At 39.4% G+C, this 18,350-nt stretch overlaps 1 long non-coding RNA gene across 3 annotated transcripts in view; it reads left to right on the top strand.

The window, feature by feature from the left end:
• LOC309620798 overlaps positions 1–18,350 on the top strand; it is a 432,804-nt gene that overhangs the window by 262,209 nt on the left and 152,245 nt on the right. For all 3 annotated transcript variants that reach the window (XR_014239635.1, XR_014239636.1, XR_014239637.1), the window contains exon 3: positions 6,922–7,017. This is a non-coding gene — a long non-coding RNA (uncharacterized lncRNA). The remainder of the gene's footprint in view (positions 1–6,921; positions 7,018–18,350) is intronic.

The following is an 18,350-nucleotide window of genomic DNA, read 5'->3' as shown; positions in this document are numbered from 1 at the left end:
GGGGATGCAATTCAAATGAAGGGAATAAGAAAAACATATAGGACATTTGGGAAACTGCAAGGAGCTTAGTTTTGCTTTTAGAGTCATCCTATGTCCTTCCCTTGCTCTGTGAGGGTTTTGACCCTGGCCAAATATATTTTCTGGGCTTCCTTGCCAAACAGCTTCTGGTCGGATTTGACCAATAGGAGATGCTAGTCAGACATTGGTGGGCAGGAGAAGGGGAGAAGCCGAGAAGCCGTGGTCTCCCCCCTCTTCCTCTCGGCTTTCATTTGGTTTTCTGGCAGTTGGCAGTGTTTCCTCTGTGGCTCTAGATCTTATTGGGAAGCTCCAGGGTCTCAACTTCTGTTGAGTGGCTCTTCCTCCAAGGTTCCAGCTCCTCTCTGGTGTTCCTGGCTCCTGGTTCTCAGGCCCTGGTAATATTATCTCCTGCCTTGTCCCTCAGCCTTAAGGGCGGTAGCAGCTTCTTGCAGTTAGTAAGCTCTAGGTTGCTTCGTCTTTCCCCCATTGCTCTTCCTGTTCTTGTCACACGGTTGTAACTTGTTTCCTGTATTAAATTACCTCTATGGAGCTAGCTGGTGTGGGTTCTCTTTCCCTGGCTGGATCCCAACTGATGCAGTCTAGAACAGGAAGTGGAAAAGACGAGGCTGGAAAGATGGTTAGGGCCAGATTGGTGAATGACTCTGTTTCTTGCCCAGGTAGGCGAGCTTGCTATACCATAAGAAGCTCCAAAAAGGTAGAGAAAAATATATCCAGTTGCTGAAAGGTCAGTGTTTGTGTCCCATAGATTTCATTTTATTGCCCAGATGTCATTTGTAGCAAAAATGTGGAAGTGACCTGAACTTCTCTTCTTTGTCACTTCATGCACTAATAGACATCTAGAAGAGAGGAGGAAAAGGATGAAAATGGAGTGGAATTCAGCTTCTTGGTGATGAATCCAGTAATGGAGATAGAGTCATACTCCAAGCAATGGGAACACTGACACCTCGGTCTGCCTTGGGAGATATAGAAGCCTTTTAGGAGGTGGTAATATGTGAACTAAGTCGTAAAAGTAGGCATGTTAGTTTCCTATTGCTTCTGTAACAAATTACTACAAACACAGTGCCTCAAAACAACACAAATTTATTATCTTACACTTACGGAGGTCAGAAGGCTGACACATGTCTCACTGGGCTAAAATCAGCGTGTTGACCTGACTGTGTTCCTTTTGGAGCCCCTAGGAGATGATCATTCCCTGGCCTTTCCCAGCTTCTAGAGCTGCCTGCATTCCTTGGCCCATGGCCCTCTTCCTCCATCTCTCGTCTCCCTTATAATGACCCATATGGTTCCATTGGGCTCTATTGGAGAATCCAGGAGAATCTACCCATCCCAAGATGGAGATCACATCTAAAAAGTCCCTTTTGCTAGGTAAGGTAACATTCACAGGTTCTGGGGATTAGAATATCTTTGTCGAGGTGGCATTATTTTGCCTGCCGCAGTAGGGAAGAGGTTCATTAGGTAAAGGAAGAAGGGAAAGTATATTCTCATCAGAAGGAGCGGAATGTGCTGGACAGAGGCAAAGGATGATGAAACACATTCTAGCCCATCAGCAGATAATTATTATCACTGACATTTCAGAAAAGAACAGATAAGGCAAGTGAGTCAACTGGGACTTTAGTGGGAAGCTGTCTTTTAGGGAGCCTTTATTCAGAGTCTTAAGATATGTAGAAAAGGGCCAGTGTGAATCCCATAGACGCTGGAGCCTGAATGCTGGTGACCATTTGCAACCTTAGGCCATCTTTCAGGTGCCCAGTAAATCTATAGACAGGCTTGAAAGGGTCATCCATTACTCAAAAACATGATCAAGATAATCCAGTCATTATTCAAATTCACAGTGCTAGAGCATTACAGCAATTCGGTATAAAGGATTCCTAAGAATTATGTTTCCTATCTCCGGTGCCTAATACTGTGTGAAAAGCAGGCAGCAGGCCAGGACTGGGTGGTGAGTGGATGTAATGGAACTAAGCATTTGTCTGTCCCCTGTTTCTCCACTGATAACAGTCACTAGCATTTAATGAGTGCATGTTACATACCAGGTGATCTCCCCAACAACATTCTGCGGAAGGCAGTATTAGAATACCCATTTTGTAGGTTAGGAAACTGAGGCTTTGAGAGTTTAAGTGACTTACCCAAATTCACAAAACTAGTAAGGGGCCCAGTTAGAAACTGAGCCAAGTTGAACAATGTTCTTAATTGACTACATCATGTGACTAATACACCATACCTAAAACAAAATCTGTCTCTGTCATCGTGGAACTAAATCTTGGTCTTTTCTTGTTTTTTCTCTGTCTGAATCCTGTAGTCTGCTCTTCTCAGGTTAGACTTTCCTTCAGTTGGTTACTCTCTGTTAGTTTCTCTGCTCAGTTCCACCCTGTTTCTCTCCCTAAGCCAACCTATCTTCCAGACAGTGTAGGGATAGTGGAAATGGGATAGGCCTGGAAATTAGCTGCATGACCTTGGACTAGAAACTTCTCTAAGCCCTTGTCTCATCCATAAACTGAAGATAATAGAACATAGTCTCTTTTTTGGAGGATTATATAAAATATGTGCTAGTCTCTAACATTTCGATAATCAATGTAAAAAATCCCTAGCATTTTATAAAATATTATTTCCTTTCCATTCATAGACGTCTTCAGGGATTTGTCTCAGGATCCAGCCTAACCAAGCTGGAATTTAAGCTCTGTCACTTGCTCGCTGTGAGACCTAGGGCAAGTTGCTATGCATCGGTTTCTTAATCTATAAAACTGGAATAATAACAGTGCCGAACACATAGCGTTGTTGTGAGATTTAAAGAGATGTAAAGTCTAATGTGGCTTGGCCCTTAGAAAGTAGCTGTTGTTAGTCTCCATAGGCATACAGGGTGTGTTAAATTCTTAAATATCCCTTACTCCCTTACTATTCCTTATGAAATACTGATGCAGTAACAATAATAAGTCCTAAGCAAAATTCAGTCTTCTGATCTTAAATTTCCTCAACTATAAGATAGGAATAACTATAGTACCTCCTTCATAGTAATATTTATGAGGATTAAGTGCAGTAAAATATTGAAAGCACTTAGCAGTGCGTGGCATGGTAAATTTTCTATGTGTTGGCTGCCATGATTATTCATTTGGTCAACAAATATTTATTGAGCACTTTCTATATACCTGGTACTGTTGCAGGTACTGGGGCTACAGAGTGGTGAACTCTGCCATCACAGAGGTTACATTCTAATAGGGAATAGAGATGTAGTTGTGATTGCTATGAAGAAAAATGTAGAAAAGTAGGGTGGTGAGGTAAATACTCTTTGAGGACCTTGAATGAATATGACATTGGAGTATGTTAATGAAGAGTCAAAGAAAGGACTTGTTTGGCAGATCACAGCATTGGCCATTTGTGCTGGGTGCTGCATTTGAAGCAGAGAACGGCAGATAATCAAAAAGGCTGACGGGTGCTGACTAGAACTCTGGCAGCAAGCCCCACTGACAATTTACCAAAGTCAGCAGTGAGGCAAATAAAGAGAATGTACTTTCTCTGTGGAAGTCTGAGGGTGTATTAGACTCTTTGATTTTTTTGCATGTTCTGGACAAACTGGTCCAAATAGTCATGTTTTTTAAACCTCGTGAAACTATTTATTACCCTTTATTAGCCTCCAGAATGAGGACTAGATTGCTTCCTAGAGGTTTCATGTGATGTGTGGATCTTTATAGGACCTCATCTATTCTCTGTGTGAAACATGCTGTTGGTGCTTTCAAAAAATGTAAGTAATAGCTAGCTAACAAACATCCTTACGCTGAAACGCTGCCTGACGAGTGGAAGATTTTAAGATAACTTTTCCCCAAGTCTAGTGGTACTTCTCTATTCAACCCTACCAAAGTAGCCTTACTACTAAATGTATCCTGCTTTGGATTCGTGTGGAGGCACTGACTTCTGCCTTCTATTAGAGGGTCTAAATACTTGTAGAGTTGCCCATTATGTCAAAGAGATGTCGACAAGACCAGAAATAGTAAGACAGTCAAAATTTCAACTAGACTTCCATTTGATAACCTCTTTGGGATTTTACAGGAGGAAAGTGCTGACAATTAGGGGAGAGTGACAATGAGAATAAGTGAATACCTGGATCACATTCAATAGGGACAACTCAGTTGGATGACTCTTTCACACCAAGCTTAACTACCATTCAGATAATGGACTTTGAGGGCTAAGGTGTCACTAAAATGCCATCCAACCTACTCATATCTCAGGTATTTTAAAATTCCCACAGCATTTTGATAGAACCAGAAAGAAGAGTGACATTGAGTTTGACGTTTTAGAAAATTAATTAACAGGGCTGCATTGACATGAAAAGAGCAGTGTGATAAAATTCCACTGGGAGGCGATATTCAGACATACTTGCAGGCAGCTGGGCAATGAAATCTTATCTTGTCAGATAACTGGGCCTCGGTTATTAGGAGGGATTAAGAACTAGGTTCCAAGTCTCAGGAGAGGACCTAGAAATAATTCAATTTTTAGTCACAAGGTATGCCATATTTACTGAATGCCTGTCCTGTGCTAGATGCTGGATGAGACACTTGGGAAATAACTAGCCTTGTCCTGTAGGAACTCTCATGCCAGAGGGAGAGACAGATAAGTAATTTAGAACATTAAGTCCTATGACAGAAGAACAAGGCACTGTGGGAACACACAAGAAGGGAGCTAGAGCAAAACTGATGGAGGAATGACTAAGCTGAGACCTACTGAGCAAGAATTTCATGAAGGAAAGAATAGGTAAGGGAGATCTGAAAGCCTGGAGGAGTTAGGCTTAATATCTAATTGGTTCCCTGGTGATGGCTACAAGTTGAACCATTCTGGGCTAGTGGTTACCTGTATCTGTACTCACAGCTTTTGCTGTACCCAGATGTTATGCCAACAATTTCTCTTTCTGTGAGTGATCAAACCAGTGTTTGCTTATACTGAAAATTTCCTGCCCATGCTTTTAATTAAAATGAAATCAACCTCTCTCTGATCAGATATGTATGTGTGTATTTTTTTTCCCTCCTCTTTCCATGATTTTGATAATTGAAGAGATTGGGGATATTGTTCTTTAGAGTAAATCACCTTTTGGATTTACCTGTTTTTCCTTGTGGTGTCATTGAACTTATTCCTCTAATCCTTAGAGTTCTGAAAACTGGAATTTAGAACTATACCTTATTGGATTGAGGTTAAACATTTTTCATAGGATTGCTTCATAGATGAGGCTGTGTGTTGCAGATTGCATCACATTGAGAGCCATATAATGTGCGGTTGACTCTGTGTTAGTGAAAGGATCATTGGGTTAATGTGATGATTGGGTTAAGATGATGACTGCCAGCTTGCTCTATTGAAAAGTTAACCTTTTGCCCCTTTTCAGCTAGCAAGTAATCCATGCGGGTGATCCTTTGGCACTATGTAAATGTGGAGTTTCCCATCAATCTATCACCTAATAGATTTTGTTTTCCTTCAGGGTCCTTGCGCAAATCGATTACTTCAGTGGGGTTTTCATTGCTGCCTATTCTTACATATTTTGAAGGGAGATAGTGGTTTTGCTGAGATCTTTGCTTGGTTCAGAGGCATACGAACTTGCTATATCAGATTATACGTGCATTATACATACATTATACAGTTTTTCCATGTAACTAATCAGCCAACCACATCTCCTCATCACTGTTGATTATACTACATCCAGGGGCAATGGGTAAAGGTACAGTCATTAAGTAATTTAAAATAAGGTGTGAGTCAATTCTTTGGGGGTATGGTTTTCGATAAGAAGTGTTGTAGGGGTGGGGGTAGGAGCAGAAAGTCAAAAGTCAGGAGTTGCCAGTGCTGGAGGATTACTGAGATAAGGAATGTGGCAAGAGAAACAACATTGAAATGTAGGTCAGAACTGGACCAGAGTGAGATTACATGCTGAGTCTGAGAGTGTGGCTAGACCATGGGTCACAAACTCAAGTGCCTACAGAGACTGAGAGGTAAAGGGAGTGAAGCAAGCCAGGTGTAAGGAACAAAAAGGCGTGATGAGGTCTATGAAAGGAACGGAGGTCCTCTGTCCTGTCTAAAGAGGGCTTCTACTATTTAGCAATAGCTAATTGTTGTAATGTGCAAAATGGATCTAGTGTTGCCAGATCTTTTGATATTGCTGGAGAAGCCGGAAGTCTGAATCATAAAGGGAAACAAAACAATATAAAAACGGGAGCAACCAATTTGAAGAGTAAATTAAAAATATGTACAGTGTGGGCTTCCCTGGCGGTGCAGTGGTTATGAATCTGCCTGCCAATGCAGGGGACACGGGTTCGAGCCCTGGTCCGGGAAGATCCCACATGCCGCAGAGCAACTAAGCCCATGCGCCACAACTACTGAGCCTGCACTCTAGAGTCAGCGAGCCACAACTACTGAGCCCGCGCGCCTAGAGCCCGAGCTCCGCAACAAGAGAAGCCACCGTGATGGGAAGTCCGCACACTGCAACGAAGAGAAGCCCCCGCTCGCCGCAACTAGAGAAAAGCCCGCGTGCACAGCAACGAAGACCCAACACAGCCGAAAATAAATAAGTTTAAAAAAAAATATATGTGTGTGTGTGTGTGTGTGTGTGTACAGTGTAACAAATCTGTTCCTGGGTCTCATTTGGCTTATGGGGCATAATTTTGCCAAATTTGGTCTGAAAAGCCTTAAATTTGTATTTACTAAGGTCAGAAATTGTGTGGATAGGTTGAGGGTGTCTACTTTAGGTAGACAAGGGATCCAGAGCTCAGGAACTAGATAGTGCCTGATAACCAGGGATATTTACCAATCAACCCTGATCCTGCTATGGTGCTTTCATATTTGTCTATACAGTCTGTTTCCTAATTTGATTTAAGTTCTCTGAATGTATGCATCTTGTCTTTTTTCCCACAGCTTCTTGCATGTTACCCTTCATATACCAGGTCCTTGAAAAAGGGATGATGGTGATGAGGAAGATGATGATGGTTTCTACCTAGTAAAAAAATCAAGGTAAGTTATTCCATGTTCTTCTTATCATAGATAAGCAAGAATGATGAATGAATTTTCTGCATAGCATAAAATGCTGCAGAGTTCATCTGTGAACTGATTTTGCCATTTAATGTTATTTTCAACAAAGCATTCATAAAATTCACGGCTGCAGCTGTTCCGTATTATTATGTTCTCTCTTGCAAATTTTCTTAACTAGAAGCCATTCCTCATTTTTATGTTGTAATGTTTGAGAAAGTAATGAATGATTAAGGTAATCAGGAATACATGAAGTTGGGGGAAGACACATACATATATATTTTTAGTCATATTTGAAGAGTAGCACTTAAATGATAGTGCACTAACGCTATCATAACATCAGGGAAATTTATATTGTATGCCTGGTCCAGCTCCATTTTCTGGAAAAATAAGTTCTTAAATATGTCACATGTATCACCTGACTTCCGAATCTAAACTAGAAATGGGAATTTTTTTTGTTCCATTTTCTCCCAAGCATTCTCTGATCTCTCTCTCTCTCTCTCTCTAACCAAATACCAATTTAAGGACAGAAGGGCATAAAAAGGGGAGTCTAAATGTAGGTGCTAAAGGCAAATTACGTATTTTACAACTTTGGCTAGGAATGACTGTTTAAGTGAGTAGCTCATTAACCCAAAGGAGTGAATTTTTAATGGTGGCACTTTGGCAGAAAGTTTTTTTTTTTTATTAATAGTTCCAATTACTAAATGTCTTCTGTGTGCCTGGCATTGTAATAGCTGGTTTTAGTACCAAGTATCAGATTGTCTCAAAGTTTTACTATACCCTGGTAAGGAAAGTAGTATTAGCCCCACGTACAGATGAGGAAACCAAGGCTCATAGAGTTGAAGTAACTTGTCCAGTGACACGTATCTAGTAGATACTGGAGCCAGGATTAGTACCTGGGTCTGCTGCAAATATTCTTGCCTTATACCATATTGCCTCCCACTATTGTTAAATAACAGTCCTGAAGAAAATAGGGACCCTATATCCATGTTACATAGTTATGTAGTCCTTAACCTCCAATCAAAATATATATGAGTTTTCCCTTGGGAATGGCATGATCTATTATAACCAGAATGCCCTCAGATCCCAGTAGTCTGAAAAAGGAAAAGCAAAAACCTTGCTTTTCATTGACTTTGGTTGGTTGACCAGATGGTTCTATATTTGTGCTTTTCATGGGAGAGGGAGATTGAAGTGTAGAAGAATTTAACCAGTGTCCTGGCTCAAGAGGGATCTGGTTCCCCTCCAGCTCACAGGTACATGTAAAATAAGGTAGTCATAGAAGGACAAATACTGCATGGTTTGACTTATGTGAGGTATCTAAAGTAGTTGAACTCAGAAGCAGAGAGTAGAATGGCGGTTGCCAGGGGCTGTGGGAGGGGGAAACAGGGACTTGCCATTGAACAGGTATAAAATTTCAGTTAAGCAAGATGAATAAGGTCTAGAGATCTTCTGTACAAACATGGTGCCTATAATTAACAGTACTTTATTGTACACATAAAAATTGGTTAAGAGGGTAAATCTCATGTTAAGTGTTCTTACCACAATAAAATAAAAATATTAGCATTATGTTGAGTGAAAGATGCCAGGCGCAGAAAAGAGCACCCTGTACAGTTTCATTTATATGAAGTTCTAAAACAAGGAAAACTAATTTGGGGTGATAACAGATCAATGGTTGTCTTGTGGGGGAGGGTGACTGGGTTGGAGCACCCTGGAACTTTTGAGCATGGTGGCAATGTTCTACGTTTTGATAGGGGTGTTAGTTACACAGTTGTATGCATTTGTCAGAGATGATTGAACTTTATATTTAAGATTAATACATTTCACCATCTGTAAATTATACCCTGATAAAATATTAAAAACAGTCATTTAGAGGGCAAAACTAATAGCTTAGTGTGAATTAATTTAATCATATAAATCACCTAAGGCTAAAACAACTTTTTATCCCCAGAAAAACCTCTTTTACAGCAGACCTGACAGATGATTTCCAGAGTCATCTTGGGTATTTCAAGAGTTTGGGAAGTCATTATAAGGTGTATGTGTACTATAAAGTTGGTAACTCTCGTGCTTTCAATTTAATTTAAAATACTTGCAAGGCAAATAACATAGTAACTAACATTTACTGAGTGTTTGCCAAGTTCTAAGGGCATAGATGAGTTTTGTCTGTTTTTGTATCTTTTATAAAATATGCAATCATATTGGAATGGAAAAATTAAAACTGTCTTTTAGAAAACTCTAAAGAATCTACCAAAAAGTATTAGAACTAATAATTGAGTTTAGTGAGTTCACAGGCTTTAAGCTCAAAACACAAAAATTAATTGTACAAAACAGACAAAACTCATTCATGCTGTTGGAAGAGTAACTGACACTTTTCAAAATATATGCCTTTTATTTCTTTATTTCTTTTTTTTTTTTTTTTTTTTTGGCCTATTGCACTTGCTAGGCCATCAGATACAATGTTGAATAAAGTGTAAGTATGCACAGCCTTATGTTCTGACCTTGGGGGAAAGCATTCAGTCTTTCACTATTAAGTACTGATGTTAGCTGTGGGTTTTTTGTAGATACCCTTTTTAATGAGAATTTACGTCAGGAATGGGTGTTGAATTTCTGACAAATACTTTTTCTGCATCTATTGAGATGATCATGTGGTTTTTCTTCTTTAGTTTGTTCATATGGTGATTTATATTGATCGATTTACAAACATTGAACCAGCCTTGCAATCTTGAGATAAGACTCACTTGGTCATGATACATTATCCTTTTTATATACTATATTGCTGGATTCAATTTTCTATGAAATTTATTTGAAGACTTTTTCTATGTTCATGATGGATATTGGTGAATAGATTACTTTTTTGTAATATTTTAGTCTAGTTCTAGTACAAGGGTAATATGGGCCTCATAGAACGAGTTGAAGGTGTTCCTCTATACTCTGGAAGTATTTGTTTAAGCTTGGTATTACTTAACATTTTAAATGTTTCATAGCACCTACCAGAGAAGAGATTTGGGCTTGAAGTTTTCTTTGTGTGAAGGTTTTCAACTATGAATTCAATTTCTTTACTAGTTATGAAGTTATTCAGATTTTCTATTTAAATGTGTCCCTTTTCATAATTGGTACATTCATGGAATTTGTCCATTTCATCTGATTGTTGAATTTATTGGCATAAAATTATCATTAATATTGCCTAATTACCCTGTTAATATCTCTAAGATGTTAGTAATATTCTCTCTTTTCTTCTTATGTTATCGTTTTCTTGTTCTTGATTCATTTGAAGTTTGTGTTTAAGTTTTGCTAGTGTGAATCAAAAGACTATCCTTTATTTTATGTCTACTTTAGTGCTATTACCAAGGTGTGACCTTCTTGGGTCTCTATTGAATACCCTTGGTGCTCAAAAAGGTCTCTACAATCCAGCTCAGAGCTCAGCAAACTATAAACTGTGGGTCAAATCCAGCTTGTGGATTGTTTTGGAATAGTGTGGGAGCTGAGAATTATATTTCCCTTTTTAAAGCATAGTTTAAAAGAAAAAGAAGATTATGTTACAGACATCATATGTGACCCACAAAGTCTAAAATGTTTACTATCTTGTCCTTTAATGAAAGTGTTGGCTGACCCCTGCTAGCTGATGAGAACTAGAATATTTTCCAATCATGTGTGAGCGAGGAATTGTTCAGTTTACATCTCCCCTCCGGTTGATTTTTGCCTGGCCTCACAGAGTGTCACCCTAGGCATGAACAACTTCCTAGCCAGCCAAAGACATCATGGGACCTCTTGGACCCACCTTATTTTTCCTTCTTCTCAAGGATTTTGAATCTGCACTGTGTATTGTCCCATGTATGAAAATAGATGTTCCACATTTTTGTCCAGTTTTCTAGAGTTTTTAACAGCAGGAGGATAAGTCCAGTACTGGTTCCTCTGTCATAAGCAGAAGCAAAAGATCTCACCACACTAAATAAAGTTTTGATCTATTTTATCAATTATTTCTCTATATTTGTAGTGGAAGAGAAGCTCTTCAATTTGGATTGGTTTGCAAAATTGCTAGATAATTTCTAGTTCTGGAAGATGGTTTTTTTTGATGGCAACAACAAAAATTTCTTGAGAATTGTGGTATGTCAGTCTGTTGTATTATTTAATTTTCATAGCAATGCTCTGAGGTTCAGAGAAGTCATGTTTTCCAAAGACTCATGGTTTTTGCATAGCAGAACTGGAATTTGAATCTAGGTTTGTTTGACTCCCAAGCCTCTTAGGCACTAAGAGGCCTAAGTTCTTAGGCACTTCTTTTTTTTTTTTTCTTATTGAAGTATAGTTGATTTATAATGTCATGTTAGTTTTAGGTGTACAGCATAGTAATGCAGTTATATACATGTATATTCTTTTTCAGATCCTTTTCCCTTATAGGTTATTACAAAATATTGAGTATAGTTTCTTGTGCCTATACAGTAGGTCCTTGTTGGTTATCTACTTTATATATGGTAGTGTGTATATGTTAATCCCAATCTCCCAATTTATCCATCCCTCCCCTTTCCCTTTTGGTGACCGTAAGTTTATTTTCTATGTCTGTGGATCTATTTCTGTTTTGTACATAAGTTCTTTTGTATCCTTTTTTTTTTAAAATTCCACGTATAAGCAATATCATATGATATTTGTCTTTCTCTGTCTGGCTTATTTCACTTACTATGATAATCTCTAGGTCCATCCATGTTGCTGCAAATGGCATTATTTCATTCTTTTTTAATGGCTGAGTAGTATTCCATTGTGTGTATATACCACATCTCCTTTATCCATTCATCTGTCTATGGACATTTAGGTTCCTTCCATGTCTTGGCTATTGTAAATAGTGCTGCTATGAGCATTGGGGTGCATGTATCTTTTCAAGTTAGAGTTTTCTCTGGATATATGCCCAGGAGTGGGATGGCAGGATCATATAGTAACTCTATTTTTAGTTTTTTAAGGACCCTCCATACTGTTCTCCATAGTGGCTGTACCAATTTACATTCCCACCAGCAGTGCAAGAGGGTTCCCTTTTCTCCACACCCTCTGCGGCATTTATTATTTGTAGACTTTTTGCTGGTGGCCATTCTGACTGGAGTGAGGTGATACCTCATTGTAGTTTTGATTTGCATTTCTCTAATAATTAGCGATGTTGAACATTTTTTTCATGTTATTCAGTTCTTAACAACTATAATCAACTGCTTTCACGTAGCACATTGCAGAACTGCTGTGCAAAGGGGAAAATACGATAACAAGAAGAAAAGACAGTAAAGCAAGTGAATGCCACCCCCACTGCTACCTATGTCCTCGTTCTGTTACAAATTTGCCATCCTTATGAATATGGCTATGGCTTCTTTTCAGCCTGTTTTCTAAAAGAGAATGAATATCATTATAGAAAAATCAAATTCTGCACTGACAAAATTTTGTTGGGGCCCATCAACCTTCAATACCCGGTGATTCTTCCAATTTTTATTGGCCACTCGAGTGTTATCCCAGAACAGCGAGGACAATTATCATTCTTCTTTAGCAGACTAAGTGTGCACTGGCTTAGGCACTGAGCCTCCTTCTGGTCCAAAGAGTTTTTGTGAAACAGCCATCGATCTTTAGTTTTTAGGATGCAGCAGACAGTACCCAAAAGGCTTTCTTTCATTTCTAGGATATTAATTCAAGTGTTTTATGAACATAACTTTTCCTATATGCAGGCAGCTTCATTGTCAGATTCTTTTAGGAACATGGAAAGGCATCACTAAAATGTATACTTGTTTTAGGCCCTGAAATTCTCACTTCCATCCTTGCTTTGGTTTATGAGTGTAAACTCTGATGAAATGCAACCTGGTCTCATTAACTATTCAGCATATAAAAGCTTATCCTATTAACTAAGATGATTTAGGAAGTGAGTGGAGGGGCAAGGTTGGGGCAGCAGACAGTATCGCTGGAGTTCTACGATTTATTAGGAGATAGCTGTGGTGGGCATATCCTGGCAACAGTGTGTGGGCACAAGGACTGAATGGTTCTCTGTTGATGGTAGATACAGAAGTTGCTTGGGATTTTCTGACTGAGAGACAATATATATGATAATGTTTAAGAGATGAGCTTTGGAATCAGGCAGACCTGATTTGAGTTCCAGCATTTCCATTTGCTAGGTGCAGCTGCTGTGAGCTTTGACAGCACTCACAAGCCATCTTAATATTGCTGCATAAATTGCAATATATTTAATATTTAATGCTTAAGCTATTTCTGATTGTCCAACCTAGGAAAAAATAGTGGTGCTGCGTCAATGAAGAACAGAAATTGGGAACAAATGGGTTGGGGTATAGGCCAGGTGTAAAGGGACACACATTCTCAGTCAATAAATATATGGTGGGAACAGGCTATGTTTAAACTAGCTGTGGGTACCCACTGGATGTAGTCAAAATAAGCTGTGGAGGGGCATTTTATGTTTGCAGATCCTTAGATCAGAAATTAGGTTATGATCAAGGGCAAGAAGCAGGGCAGGATAACTAGGAGGCAGGCTTTGATGGAAGCTGCTCATTCCAATCAGGGACCAAGGTGAATGAGGCCCTTCCTTTTTAAGCTGGCCTAGATGGTCCTCACCAGCTCAGACGCAGAAGCAGATCTTATTCTGAAAGGTCAGAGGCTGCATCCTCCCACGTTATCACCTAAGGGCAGTACCACATTTTCTGGTGGACTTTGGATGCTTTTTCTGTGGTTAGGATGTGAGTTCTTACAAGTGAATTTCTTACTCTGGTCTTAACAAATTTGTGTCTTTGGGTGCCCCAGAGAAAAACAACAATGATTGGATTATGCTTTTGTTACACATCAAATGAATAAGCTGTGTTTTTATTCTTTAATTAATTATGGTTTGACGTCTTATGGAGAACATTAATGACTAAAAATGGTATTTTTCATTGCAAAAATATCAGAATGTCACATTCTTGTATTGATTGCCAGGGACTAAGCATAAGGAAATGCAAGTATTAGCAGAATGATAAGTAATACTATGTTAGTTTCCTATTGCTGCAGTAACAAATTGCCACATGCTTAGTGGCTTAAGACAACACAATGTATTATTTCACGTTTCTAGAAGTCAGGAGAGCAACGTGTCTCACTGGGCTAAAATCAAGGTGTGGGTAGGGCTGCTTTCCTCCTGAAGGATTAGGGGAGAATTTATGCCTTGCTTTTCCCAGCTTCTAAAGGCTTCCAGCATTCCTTGGCTCATTGCCCTCTTCCTGCAATCACATCCCTCTGACCTCTGCTATGATCACACCTCCTTCTCTGACTCTCCTGCTTCCCTCCTCTTATAAGCACCCACCCACCTGGGTGCTCACATTGGACCCACCCAGATAATTCAGGATAATCTCCCCATCTCCAGATCCTTAAAGTAATCACATCTTCAATATCCCTTTTGCTATGTCAGGTAACATTCACAAGTTCTGGTTATTAGGACATGGGTATCTTGGGGATGGTCATTATTCTGCTTGCCACAAAGAAATTTAGTAATTGTTTTTTCCTGTTACTGTAGGCACACTCTAAAAAGTTGTTTATCAAGCAGATATTTGAAAACTGAACTATATATTGCTATTTACTTTCACTGTGAATTCAGAAACATGTTCTCATAAGGAGAAAACAAAATACACACACACACACACACACACACACATACACATATACACACACACACACACACACACGCACACGTATACATATGACTTAAAGACATAGTAGAAAGAACTCCTTGGAAACCTAATAGTTCCTCCACAGACATCCTTCCCTTTTCACTGCAATGCATGTGCATTCAACGTTTCCATTTAAATCCTACACAGGCCATCAATCAAACAGCCTTTTACCCTCCTTGATCTTTTACCTTCCTTTCAAAAAGCAGATTCATATTACAATCTATCACCCAGTTATATCCCATCAAAACTTGTGATGCTAGCATTTCAGGTATTTGGAGGAACTCTAAATAATATCAGGATACTTTTAATGACGAGATAAATAGACATTCATTTGTCCAAGACAGTAAAGATGTTATTTTCTCATCAAGTATATTTGACCAGCTACCAATTAATGTTTATGGATCCTAGTGAAGAACTGATTGCCAGAAGGGTTTATTGGAGAAGAAAACATTAAAACAGAGTCTTCTTAGCTAATAAGGGATCTGTGGTGCCATTAGGCCAAAGCTTCTGTGCTGAAGGGGTCTAGAACATGCCGCAAAAGCATCGTTTGGAGCTGAAGACATTTGAGAATCAACAGCTGCAGGAAGAGACTTTCTCTAAACTCCCTTTATCTTCCTGAAAGCAAAGCTTCCCCAAAGAATTCAGTTGTCATAAATCCCCTCCCTGGGAGTTTCACAACCACAGACATTGACTCTTATCACTAAAGAGAAGATAAGTCACCACCTGGATAAGAAATCGCCTAAATAGACATTGTCGTAAAACTATCACATTTCCTACCTATCCTCCTAAGGGCCTATTTATTTTTCCTAAAAGTTTTTTGTTCTCCCAGAAGTTCTCGCCCTCTGCCCTTCTCCATCCCCTTTTAAGATGGTATATCCTACCCCAATTCTAAGTGTCTTCTTGAGTCACATTTCTTTGGGAGCTCAACATGCATACATACATAATTAAATCTTTTTTTTTTTTTTCCCCCCCCGCTTACTAATCCATCTTTCGTCAGTTTAATTCACAGGCCTCCCAATTACTGAACACCACAGAAGAGAGGAAGAGGTTTTTCTCCCTGACAGTGCCTGGACGTATGCATGGCAATAGACATAGTCTTCAGAGTGATATAAGAGCCATGTGATTCCATAGTCTTCAGAGTGATATAAGAGCCATGTGATTCCATAGTCTTCAGAGTGATATAAGAGCCATGTGATTCCATAGTCTTCAGAGTGATATAAGAGCCATGTGATTCCATAGTCTTCAGAGTGATATAAGAGCCATGTGATTCCATAGTCTTCAGAGTGATATAAGAGCCATGTGATTCCATAGTCTTCAGAGTGATATAAGAGCCATGTGATTCCATAGTCTTCAGAGTGATATAAGAGCCATGTGATTCCATAGTCTTCAGAGTGATATAAGAGCCATGTGATTCCATAGTCTTCAGAGTGATATAAGAGCCATGTGATTCCATAGTCTTCAGAGTGATATAAGAGCCATGTGATTCCATAGTCTTCAGAGTGATATAAGAGCCATGTGATTCCATAGTCTTCAGAGTGATATAAGAGCCATGTGATTCCATAGTCTTCAGAGTGATATAAGAGCCATGTGATTCCATAGTCTTCAGAGTGATATAAGAGCCATGTGATTCCATAGTCTTCAGAGTGATATAAGAGCCATGTGATTCCATAGTCTTCAGAGTGATATAAGAGCCATGTGATTCCATAGTCTTCAGAGTGATATAAGAGCCATGTGATTCCATAGTCTTCAGAGTGATATAAGAGCCATGTGATTCCATAGTCTTCAGAGTGATATAAGAGCCATGTGATTCCATAGTCTTCAGAGTGATATAAGAGCCATGTGATTCCATAGTCTTCAGAGTGATATAAGAGCCATGTGATTCCATAGTCTTCAGAGTGATATAAGAGCCATGTGATTCCATAGTCTTCAGAGTGATATAAGAGCCATGTGATTCCATAGTCTTCAGAGTGATATAAGAGCCATGTGATTCCATAGTCTTCAGAGTGATATAAGAGCCATGTGATTCCATAGTCTTCAGAGTGATATAAGAGCCATGTGATTCAAATCACATTTTCAGTGTAATAAAAGGGGAAATAAGAACCTGAATATTTTATTCTGGCTCCTTAAGAGTGACCATGAGAGATATACTCATTTTACCTTCATTATTAAGGATCTATGACAAGATACATAAGTGTGAGGGTGTGGACAGATGCTCTTTGTCGGAGGGTCCCTTTGAGTGTCAGTGTTGCCATAGCTGGGCAACGGACCATTTGAAGTCTCAGGCTTTAGGATACAACCCTTCGGCCTACAGCCTGAGCTCTGTGTGTCCCTAACTTTATATCTACCAGAAGTTACACATAATCTAGTTAGTTAATCATCATCCAATTTGGGTTATCCCTGTTGGGCAGAGTTTCAAATAAGCCACAGGTATTTGGCCTTCCCTGTGTCCAAGCCATATATAGTTGCCTATGACCTTGGAACCAATTACTAATTGTCACTCTAGACAGGGCCTATGAGTGCAGGGGAGCAAAACTTGCCACCCCCAAATATCTTTTTGGCATGCAGATTATTTTGAGCTGAAAACATTCAAGGCCCAAAAGATTCAGGAAGAACCTTTGACCTTCCCTCAAACTGCCTAAAAGAATGTAGACTGAGGACCTGTTCCAGGAAGGGTTAGGACCATAGATAACTATAATATGAACTAGGTGTGTAGACAGGGAGGAGCTTAGCAAAGTCTGTTAAAATTCCTCTCTGTGTCCCATTGTCTCTGCCTGGCCCAGCATACATTTGTTTATCAAACGTTTGCTTTTCCATCTCCCTGTGAATTGGCTTCCTCCCCTTTCAAATCCCAAACTCCAACCCGCAACATCTTCTTTTGTCTTTAGCTGAAAAAAAATTTTTTTTAATTTAATTTTTTTTAACATCTTTATAGGAGTATAATTGCTTTACAATGGTGTGTTAGTTTCTGCTTTATAACAAAGTGAATCAGCCATACATACACATATATCCCCATATCTCCTCCCTCTTGCGTCTCCCTCCCACCCTCCCTATCCCACCCCTCCAGGTGGTCACAAAGCACTGAGCTGATCTCCCTGTGCTATGCAGCTGCTTCCCACCAGCTTGGTAGTATATATAAGTCCGTGCCACTCTTCTCACTTCGTCCCAGCTTACCCTTCCCCCTCCCCGTGTCCTCAAGTCCATTCTCTACATCTCCGTCTTCACTCCTGTCCTGCCCCTAGGTTCCTCATAAACACTTTTTTTTTTTTTTTTTAGATTCCATATATATGTGTTAGCATACGGTATTTGTTTTTCTCTTTCTGACTTACTTCACTCTGTATGACAGTCCCTAGGTCCATCCACCTCACTACAAATAACTCAATTTCGTTTCTTCTTATGGCTGAGTAATATTCCATTGTATATATGTGCCACATCTTCTTTATCCATTCATCTGTCGATGGACACTTAGGTTGCTTCCATGTCCTGGCTATTGTAAATAGAGCTGCAATGAACATTGTGGTCCATGACTCTTTTTGAATTATGGTTTTCTCAGGGTATAGGCCCAGTAGTGGGATTGCTGGGTCGTATGGTAGTTCTATTTTTAGTTTTTTAAGGAACCTCCGTACTGTTCTCCATAGTGGCTCTATCAATTTACATTCC

This window comes from Balaenoptera borealis (assembly GCF_965194805.1).
Source record: "Balaenoptera borealis genome assembly, chromosome: X".
NCBI classification, from domain to species: Eukaryota; Metazoa; Chordata; class Mammalia; order Artiodactyla; family Balaenopteridae; genus Balaenoptera; species Balaenoptera borealis.
The sequence above is the reverse complement of the archived record's forward strand: the minus strand, read 5'-3'. Positions and strand labels throughout refer to the sequence as shown.